Genomic DNA, 11,527 nt, shown 5'->3' on the forward strand with positions numbered 1-11,527 from the left:
CAGTCCTAAATATATTATATTTTCGATATAAATGGGAAGGAAAATGTTGATTGATACATTTTGTTAAATTAAATAAATAAACGAAATATTAATTTCATATTTAATTATTATATAAAGTATAAACTATATTATATTATATTATTTAGTATACATAGTTATTATTATTTGAGAGACCGCAACTAGTATGTAACCTTTTTGATGGGTGACCGCAACTAGTATGTAACCTTTTTGAGGGGTGACCGCAACTAGTACGTAATTTTTGATTATGACCGCAACTAGTACACACCGCCTAAATTAACATGCCGTTAAAATCGAACGCGTGCAATGTATGTGATAAATCCTTTGGTGAAAGTGGCCATTTGACAAAACATCTAAGAAAACACACTGATGAAAACCCGTACCAGTATGATGTGTAAAATATAATGTTTGTACTGATAATTTTGAAATGGCATTAATCAGTTAATAAATTATTTATTTATTTTATTATATTTTCATATGGAATAATCTCCATTTACAAACAAAAAAAAAAAAAAAACAGTTCACAGCAGCAAAATGTATGTTACATATCAGATAGAATATATTATATAATTTAAATACATTAACTAGTTATTTCTGGTCATTGATAATCAAAAGTAATTCATTAGTTAGTATAAATATTAAAGACAATGATTATAAGTTTAATGCCTGGCTTATATAATTTATTGAACAAAAAAATAAATCTAAATAAATATTATTTTCGGCTAGGTATAAAGTTATTTGCTAGAGAAGAAAATGAGTATTTGGCTTTAACATTATTTATAAAAAATGTTTCTTTATTTCTTGAGTTATTAAAATTTATTTTAAAATTTATACTTTCGAGTAATTCAGGACATTTTGTAACATATTCTGTATTAATTTATATAGGAATATTATATTAAATTACTCATAATTTCTTCGAGTTGTAAGAATAGAAATATTGAGAAAAACATAAAATAATTTACCATTATATAATAATAGCAATATAATAAGGTCTTTGGACTTCATTTATAAGAAATGAAACGAAGGAAAGAGTTCTATATTGATTCCAGGTGTTATATATAAGTAAGGTATTAAAATACCAAATGAAGGAAGCATATTCGAGATTGAAACGCACCATAGAATTATAAACGTTTATTAGAGCATGTGCGTTACTAAATTCAGAACCAATGCGTTTTAAAAAACCTAATTTTGCTATTATTTTATTCCTCATTTTTTCAATATGATAATTAAAATTTAATTTCACGTCAAAATAAATGGCAAAACCATTAATAATAAATACGCATTTCATAGCAGAATTAAATACAATATAATCATATTGTATATTAGTTTTTTTTTTAATAAAAAAATTAAATTATTGTTTATAACTTATTTATTTGAAGAACATTAATTAAAACACAAAAAAACAACTATATTACTACATGTGCTTTTTAATTAAAAATTTTCGTGTGTATATTAGTACAGTATATACTATATTATTATATGTATATGATAATGAGGTTAGTTGGTTATCACTTAAGTATATTATATTTACAGTGATACCACAATTATAGCAGATTTATTTATATTTAGTTGCACATCATTTGAATACACCAGTTTTTAAAACAATTTAAATCAGATTGTAACAGCATAGTGTCTGATTTAGAATTAATATATTTAAAAATTTTTTCGTCATCAGCAGATAGTATTAAATTCTAATTTTTATTACCAAATATATATATCATTTAAATAAATAATAAATAAAATGGGTGATAGATGCACGCCTTGAGGGACCCCAGAACTGATTGAAATTGGATCAGAGTGCAAGTTATCACATTTTTAAACTTGAAATCTGTTACATCATTATTTATTCCAAAATCATCCAGCTGAGAAATTTAGTATTCCCTAAATTGGTGAACACACGGTATAGTGCAATTCTAGCAGAAGGAAATTATATCATTGCCTAGTATATTATGTTATCATTTCCTAACGATATCAGGCAAAGATTCCTTACATTTTTTTTAGATATTTTAATTTAATCTGTCTAATTTAAATATTAATTTTATCAAACATAATAATTAATTATTATTTATTATTAACCCTATTATTTACCCTAACAAATAATCAATGATCAATAATCAATAAAAAATCAAGAGTTGTTAAACATTTTTTTTTATCACTTTAAATTGTGTAATCATGTTTGTTTTCACATGGAAAACCTCGGTGAAATTTAGAATTGCAAATTCTAAATACAGATCTGCAAGCACACCTGTTTGTCTTGCATTTTGTCTTACATTGACATCGGGCATATCCTAATCCTTGTGCTACTGGAATACTATTTAGAATAGTTGACTCCCAAAGTGATATTGATTTTCTGCGTACTGTATCGATTCTAAAACAGTAGCTAGATCCAATATTCCAATAAATTTGCTTTGCAAGAATTTACTTCCAATATCAATACCAAATTAAGAAAAAAAATATTTTTCGTTATTAGCTATGCGTTTAAAAACGAATAATGAAAATACTAGTGTAATTCTTAAATAGCTTATATAAATCATCTTTAACTGAGTTTATCTTCTGTTATAACTTATAACCACTAATAAATTTCTCGGTGATCCACGAGCGCGATCTACATCAGGAATGCTCAAGCGTACTGTAGTTCCAACACTAATTTAATCATATTTTCTATTTGATGTTTTAATCATTTTTTTAGCCTGTTGTTTTAAACTTTAAGTAGTAATTGCTGGCAGCGGCATATTTACGGGGGGGGGGGGATCAAGGGGATCAATCCCCCCCATAGACTGTATACACACAATTAATTATAGTCGTTACTCGTTATAATTTGATGATTATTATTTAAAATATTATGATTTTTTTTTTTTATCAATAATTGATTTGCAAGAATAAAACCGCCGAGCGCTGTTAGTCGACGGGCTAGATTTTTATTATTCCCAATAGAAAGTAACGTTTTATGCTTGCAGACTGCAGTTCAGTCTTGTAAAATTTTTAAATATTCGTATAAATGTAATAATATGAATATGTAATCATTGTAATCAAATACTTTTTTTTAGATTCTGAGCTGAGCGATGAATGTATTGATTTTACAATGATGTGTGTTTTTTTATTTTTTAACTTTTTTGTGTCTGTCATCACGTTTTAGAATAGTAAAAATGCTTAGATTTTCTTCAACAGTATCTTTTCTGATAGGAAAGTGAATCTATATGGTACTTTGGAGGGTCAAAAGTAAGAATTTCCTAGTAGTTTTCAAAAGCGCCGTGAAATACAAATGAAAAATTAAGGAAAAAACGGGAATTTTTAACGCAAACTCGATTTTGGTCAAAATCGATTTTGGTTTTTGTGTGATTCTAAAAAAAATGTCCGTAGATACATGAAATTTTCACTGATTGTTTATATTAACACTTTCTATATTTGATACAATTTTCAAAATATTTTGACTTGTTTTGAACTTTTTACGGATATACTTATAGTTTCCAACTATTTTAGATTTTATTTTTCGAATGTCAATAAAACTTTATTTGTTGGGTAAAAAAACTTGAAAATTTAATACAATTCTTCTCATATTATATTATTACAATAGTGGTTGAAAAATATTAAAAATTCTTAGTCACGGGTTTTTTTTTTTATAACCATTTAAAGTTCAAATCTTGATAAAATACTGAAAAAACACGAAAATTAGCAAATTATTTTGAGTTAGAAATTCATGAAAATTTTTCTTTTTGAATCTAACATGAAAATTTAATTTAAGATTCTTCATAAGTACGCCTAATTTTATAAAAAAAATCTCTACCGGAAAGTCAAATTAAATTTTTATGAGCATTTGAAGTTCATATTTTGTATCTTGTATTGTAATAACATTATTAACATGATTTTGGTTTAATAAAACATTTAATCTCAAGTAATGTGTGTGTATTATAATTTCAGCAAACGTAGAATGTATATTTAATATTAATAAGCTTTTATAATTCCTGGAAACTTGGGGGGGGGGGGTAGCCCCTCTCAAGTTAGTAATTATCATAAAAAGTCATATCCCCCCTCATGAAAAAAACCTAAACATGCCACAAATTGGTGGTGCACCAAAATTATTATAAATGTCCATTAAGTTATATGCTATTTCTTCTACACGTTTAGTCTTTTAGTCTTTAATGGTCTCAGTTTCTTAGAATAACAAATTTCAAATGATCCTCATAATTCATAATAAATCTGTAACTGTTTATACTTTGTGATTGCATAATATCAATTAGATCTAGGTATTTGAATACGCTAGCTGTATGTTGAATGAAAAATTGGTTTGGAAACAAGATCACTTTTGGGATTAGATGAATTTTTATGATAGTCGGTACAAAGACTCAAAAATATCATTATTGTTGCTTTGGTTATATTACAATACTTTAATTTTATTTCAGCCATCATACAGTTGTGGCTACCGTGACTGATAGCTATATGCGTAGAGTAAAGAATATCGAATAGTTTTTCGTTTTTAACGTAATTACGTATACCATCATTATCGTAGTTCATTGTTTTAATTAAACGCTCATTATTATTTATTAAAATAACGTCGTACTTATGAATATTTGTATAATCTCTTTTGAATTTTGGATAGTTTTACATCTTCTATACGACATTCGTATTCCTCGTTTTTCATGAATTTTTTTTTGTCATCACGTTTATCACCAATAATTAATGCAATTGCTTTATTAAATTTATTTCGCATTTTATTCAAATCCATTTTAACAAAATAGCACGTACTACACTAAGAAGTAGACACACGCTACTAAACAGACCGTGTTGTATGGACAGGTAGGAGAAACACTTTCAATAAAACACATAAATATTACGATAAACATATTATATGTGATACCTATTATACGATAGTCATGACGAGGCTAGGTAAATTGAGTCCGAGATAAGAACCATTTAGAGATACTTAGCGGCCACCACGAGGAGGTGGTTCTCATTGACCCCCAAAAAATTGTTTGACTTAAATTTTGAAATTTGGATTAAAACTAAAAAAACTGAATTTGAATTAAATTAAGTCGATCTTTATTAAATTTGTGTTACACTATATGTATATATAAATATATAGAAAATCAATTATTTTTGACAGGTCTATACTTTTTTCAAGAATATACTTAAAAGCGTGTGTAAAAGTTTCAGAGTTTTTATTCTTCTATAGACAAAAAACAAGAGTTACGTAATAATTGTTCTTGAAGCCGTGAATGGTCAATAACTGGGTAAAATATTTTGGACAATATTCAAACGTTCTGTCGACAAAAATTGTATGTGATTCGCATAGAAAATTAAATTTGATTCACAAGAAAATATAATTATATTTGTTTCTTGGTCGTTAATTAACAGAAATTCTTCATCATTTGAGATAGATGTGTTAGTATTATCTATTGCAGAATGTAACTCATTTAATGACGAAGGATTAATTGGAAATGAATGCTTTCGTGCTCGATATATCATTTAATGATTTTCGCTTACAAGCAATTGCCACTTTTTTGCCTATCGATATTAGAACAAGGCCCGTTACAAATGTGATCTAAGATACAATTAATTAATGCGTATCTAATTAGTTTTATATTATTGAAAAAAAAAGCGCCGTATCTGCACGTCGGACACTGCACCACGCGCAGCAGTTAATCGGACTGCTGTGGGCGTGTTTTCGAAGGTGACATGGGTCAGCGCCGTCACGTGACCGCACGCAATAACCAACCACAGACTGCTGTGGGCGTGGTTTCTATTAGTACACAGCGCCGCAGCAGGCGAGACCTATTATAAAATTATAAATTGGGAGTGCGGAGCACAAAATTATTCAGAATTCTTCCTACCTTACCATAACAAGACCCACTCAGGGCAGACTTGCGCGGTGTTGCCTCTCCAAAAAAAACCTCGTACCAAATTAAGAACAAAATTATACAGTCCACTCAACACCAAATTAATAACAGTACCGTAATATACGCAGGGCCGTATTTAGAAATTTGACACCAAGAGGCAACAAAAAAATACGCCTCATTAATCATTATACACAATACAAATTTAAATTATAAAAAAATTAGCCCCCCTCTCCTACTCAGCCACCCGGGACAACAGTACCCTGTAGCTCCCCCCTAAATACGGCTCTGAATATACGTTATATAAGTATATACGTACGAACGAGCCCCTACTTATCGGTATCTTATTGCGTTTAATCAAAGGTACAATGTTACAAAGTTATCGAATTTTATTGACTGTGAGAGTTTTGGTATAGTTAAGAGTGTATCGTTATTTTATTGTTGGGGAAAAAAAATTATATAATTAATAAAAATGCAATAAAAATGTATGTTGGTGTTTTCAAAATCATATACATGCAGTCAATAAATGTCCACAAATAAAAATGTTATAGTGCATATTTTTAAATTTTAAATGCATATAAATCATTTTTCCCTGGGACTCAAATTACCTACTACCTTTTTTCCCCAGGACTCAATTTACCGAGTTAGGGTAATTTGGGACTCAATTTACCAACTTCAGCCATGACATATTTCAATCAAGCGTTTTATCAATATCAGTCATTTACCCAACTAATATTTTTAGAATACGGATATATTGACAGCAGTGGCAGTGTAATAGTTCATAGCATTTTACCGTTGCAAGTTAGTTATCGTTCTAATAGTTATATTGTAAATTCGTACCACATAACCTTCAACATCATAGTCGCCAATGCTTTCGTGTAAGAAGCCGATACGTGAACCGCCCCCTTTAACTTTTTAAATATTTGAATACCTATACGAAAATGGTTAAAAATTATAAATAAAGCACAAGATCATTAAAATGATTGGGTGCAACCAAATGGGTCCAAAGGTATAAATGATTTTGTCTAGTTATTTCCATATGTTGTAGCCTCATTAGAAAATATGGGAAATTGGAAAGATGTTACTGCTGTTGATACCAATATGTTTAAAAATACAATGGACTCTGAATTTCTGGTATCAGTGCAAATTATAAAGGTATTTGATCAAAAGTAGTTATATTCATACATTTTTAAATAGACATACAATTTGGGGGTGGGTGGGGGGGGGGGGGGGGTGAACAGTGTCCGGTGGAATCGATGTGTAGATAATAGATATTATAAACAGTAGACGGCGTAATCAATATGTAGATTTTATAAACAGTAGCCGGCGGAATCAATATAAACCTTTTTCCTAAGCAGGTAATTTTACCGGAATAAATTAATTCCCGTTTATGCATTTAAAACTATTGTAATATGCACTAAAAAAATTACGAAATATGCAATCAAAATGTGCTCTAAAAATTATAAAATATGCATTTTTAGCCAATAAAAACAAAAAAATATGCGAAATAAAAATAGTGGATATGCCGGAATTGTTCGCCAAAAATAGTTCGCACAACAATTGCTCGCGTGTCTAATGTTCGCCTAGAAATTGTTCGAATACGAAAATTGTTCGTGCGTGCATTGTTCGTATGTTCACATAACATTAAATAAAAATAAATAAATAATAATAATAATAATATACTAATAATACATAAAAAATAAAATACAATGTTAAGTATTCTTCCACTTTTGTGGATGTCAATAATATTAAGATACATAGTTTTTATATTTGCAATTGAAAATTGTTGCAACACTACGAAGATACCAACTGTTGTACAGTTATTATAATCTGCACATATATTTTTTAAATTTTCACTTTTATTTTTATGCATTTTTTTATGGTGGTTCTTGACGCGCGACATACTGCTGAATTTTTAAAGTATTAATACTTTCTTCTTTTTGTAGTGCATGTATAAATCTCCAAATTTATGGATGTTTGGATGATTTAAGTGTAGACGAAAAAAAATTATGCCATATCCTTTAACTGAATTATTAGTTCGTGGAAGGTATGCCGCTACTAAATCATAACAATTTCATACACTAAAGAAGATGTTTATGACGTAATATCGAGCACTTTTTCATAATTTTAATTTAAGATTGAAAATATTTAGATAATTCGATTTACCTGACTTGCTAAATGTCCTATGACTCCATTGCTTGAAGCAGCGGAGGTTCGTGCATCGTGTTTCATGTTATAGATTAGTTCCTTTGTCTCCACTTGAGTATTATCTGGTACATGATTATGTTCATAACTTTTGACAACTTCGTCATTTTCCATATGAACATGGCCACCACACTTATATTTTTTATTCAATGAACATTTCCAATAAGTTTTTGTTTTCGTTTGTTTTTCGCGGTAGAACCATGTAACTTTTATGTGCGAGTATAATATCTGTACTGCGTTCACTTTTACGTATTTTAAAACCATAGTAATTAAATACTTATCAGGATAAAATAAAATTGGATGGTCAAAATTACTGTTCTACAATTTTTGTGACAAGTATGTGTTAGTATTAGTATTGTTATTAGTAGGTACCTACTATTCCAGAACGGGCATGTACCAGTTGCCCCCAAAAGTACCTTTTTTTATACCAATTCCCCAAAAACTACCTAGAGCAAAATGTACCAGTTGCCCTCAATCAAATTTACCAGTTGCTCTCATATGTTAATATATAGACGATTACAATATGTAGCCTGTAAAATAGGGGAGGTAAATATACAAATAATAAATAAAATTATTTATAAAATTAATGTAAAATATAGTAAAAAATGATGAAATCAAATTTTGATATTTGCAATTATATATGATATTGTATTTTGTAATAAATAATAAATATAATACAAATAATATGGATAAAATGAAAATTGTATTAATAATAATGGCCTTCTACTAGGTGCAAAGCCAGGATTTTACAAAAACGCGTAAATTTAGATGCGTCTAAGTGGATAGCCGATTTACATAATTATTATATCTAATTTTTTTTTTTCTGACAAATACTCTATCTATCTCTCTCTATGGCTTCAACCCGTAGATTGGTTTGCAGCCATCTTACAGTCTTCTCTCTTATCCGCCTTCCTTTTCATTTCCACATAAAAGTTACATCCTTGGTCCTTTATTATCTGTTGAATAAATTCCAATTTTCGTCTACCCCTACGGTTATTTCCCTCTATTGTTCCTTCTATTACCAATTTCAACAATCATTCGTGTCTCATGATATGGCCTATCCATTCATTCCGCTTTCTGACTATGTTATTCCATAGTAACTTTCCATCTGATAGTCTTTCCAGTACTTCTACATTGGTTACTCTGTCCATCCAGCTTATCCTTAGCATCCTTCTATAGCACCACATTTCAAACGCCTCAAGTCTTCTTTTTTCCTCTGTTGTTATTGTCCAGGTCTCACACCCGTACAGGGCAATGCTCCATACATACGTCTTTAACAGGTCCTTTCTTATTTTCAGACTCATGCTTCTTGATGTAAATATAGCTTTCTTTTTGTTAAAGGCTATTTTAGCTTGACAGATACGTTTTATAATTTCACTTCTGTTTCTTCCATCCATGATAATTGTGCTTCCCAGGTATGTAAACTCATCTACTTGTTCTATTGTTTTATTTCGTATTTTAATCTGTATTTTTGTATTATTTTCCCTTTCACATACCATTACTTTTGTTTTCTTCATATTTATTCTCAATTCCAGCTCTTTTTCGATCATATGAGAAAAAATATTTTGTATCGTCACAAGATGTCCGCTCTAATGATTCAAAATGTATTCAAAAAAAAAATCCTATTCTTTTATTATATTAAAAAATTTCAAAAATTATAATTCGAATAAATACAATATCTAAGTATAAAAAGGTGATGATTGTGTTTATTGTATCACATTTTATAAACTTAACCAACAATTTTATCTAACGGAGTTTAAAATTTAAGTGCAATTAAGGTGAAAAATATTATTCATAATATAATTCTTGATGTGTTATTCAGTTATTTATTTTATTTTATTCAAAATATTGAAACTTTTCTAAAACAAAAGGTATTTTATATTTATTCTTATCGTAAAAAACCGTAAAAGGTTACACCGTCACACATACATTTCGTTATGCAAATAAATGACAACATTTGTACTTTATTTTACACATGCTTTCAAACTGACGGTGACATATTATATTCTACAGCGTTAAGACAACCACAAAAACAGAGAAAAGTAAAAAAAAGTGATAATTTTCTAATTTTATTACTATTCTTACATCGCAGTATATAATATAAATATTGTAATACATTTAAAGTAATTCTTTTCTTCACTAGAATTATTATAAATTGCTGATACGTGATAACGAGAAATGATGTGAGTTTTAAAACAAAAAAAATGTATCCAATATTATGATATTATAACGTTAAATTTGGAAAAAAAAACAATTTTGATAAAAAAAAAAATTCATATTTAATGTTCGCTAATTTTTATTAATATGTGATTAGAATTTTTTGAACGTCAACAAACATTTTAAATTCAATTTTCAGAAGCAGAATATTTTTTCCGTGGAATTTGATTGATGATAATTGAGTTTTGAATTTATAGTTTGGTTTGCATTGTAACGTGGTCGGGGGAACGACAAGCTAAATATAAGATATCCAGTGAGAGTCGTAGGACCCTATAGATATAATTACCGTAGACAGGGGTATCTACCTGACCTGTTATCTATATATCTATATAGATAACAGGAACTTAAATATATTTAAATAACTAAGATTCCGTTTCAGTTATTGTTATAAAGCTTTAATCGCTAATATTGTTGGTATTTTATGTCGACTGGTTTGTGTTGTATATATTGCAATGATAATCTTATCGTTCACCTGTCAGGCGCGAAATTTCTGTCACAACGCACGCCCGTACGCGTTGCTAATGCGAACGACTCAAAAATACCTGTGTCAAAGCAGTAGCACGTGTAAATTTATAGCTTTAAGCCATAAAAGTGACTATATTCCGTATAATAATTCAACCCAGTGAAACTTAATTTTATAAAATTTAATTGAAATATCAATATATATAAATGCTAATCAAAGGTGTCAGTAGAGCTGTCAATAAGTTCAAGAATCAAAATTGAAGTCTATTTGGTTGAGATCTTTCTAAGTTTTTATAATTTTATATTAATATAGTTAATTTAAGTATATAAGAAGGGGTGGACTGGCCAGGGGGGCTAGGGGGAAATATCCCACAGGGCCGGTCTAAATTATGAAATTTGGCCCGGTCGTCGAACAATAAACTTCTAATATATTTAGTCAATAAACATTCATATTGTTTACAAAATCACAACTGATATAGTAATAATATAGTAAAATATTTAGGGTAGCTAAGTTGTATTTCCCCCTGGGCCGACAATCTCCCAGTCCGCCCCTGTATATAAGTCCCACAAAACAAGTGTGACGATAACACCAGAGTTAAAAGTTGGAATTATTAGGATTTCCCAGGCAATACAATTATCAAAGGAAAGGTACACCAACGTCAATGTTGTAATTTATTACTTTCTAAAGATAAAAAAATAAATAATAAGTGTCCAACATTTTTAGCATTATAAATTTTTGATAGAAATAAACGTGTAAGTGAGTTAAAATTATGCAAAATTTGTTTATACCAACA

At 28.9% G+C, this 11,527-nt stretch overlaps 1 pseudogene; it reads right to left on the reverse strand.

Annotated features, from left to right (window-relative positions):
- Positions 1-2,175: 2,175 nt before the first annotated feature.
- LOC149054017 (uncharacterized) lies at positions 2,176-8,318 on the reverse strand (annotated as a pseudogene).
- Between the last annotated feature and the right edge of the window lie 3,209 nt (positions 8,319-11,527).

This window comes from Diuraphis noxia, unplaced genomic scaffold (assembly GCF_037042655.1).
Source record: "Diuraphis noxia isolate RWA-SAM2 unplaced genomic scaffold, SU_Dnox_SAM2 contig0013, whole genome shotgun sequence".
Taxonomy (NCBI): domain Eukaryota; kingdom Metazoa; phylum Arthropoda; class Insecta; order Hemiptera; family Aphididae; genus Diuraphis; species Diuraphis noxia.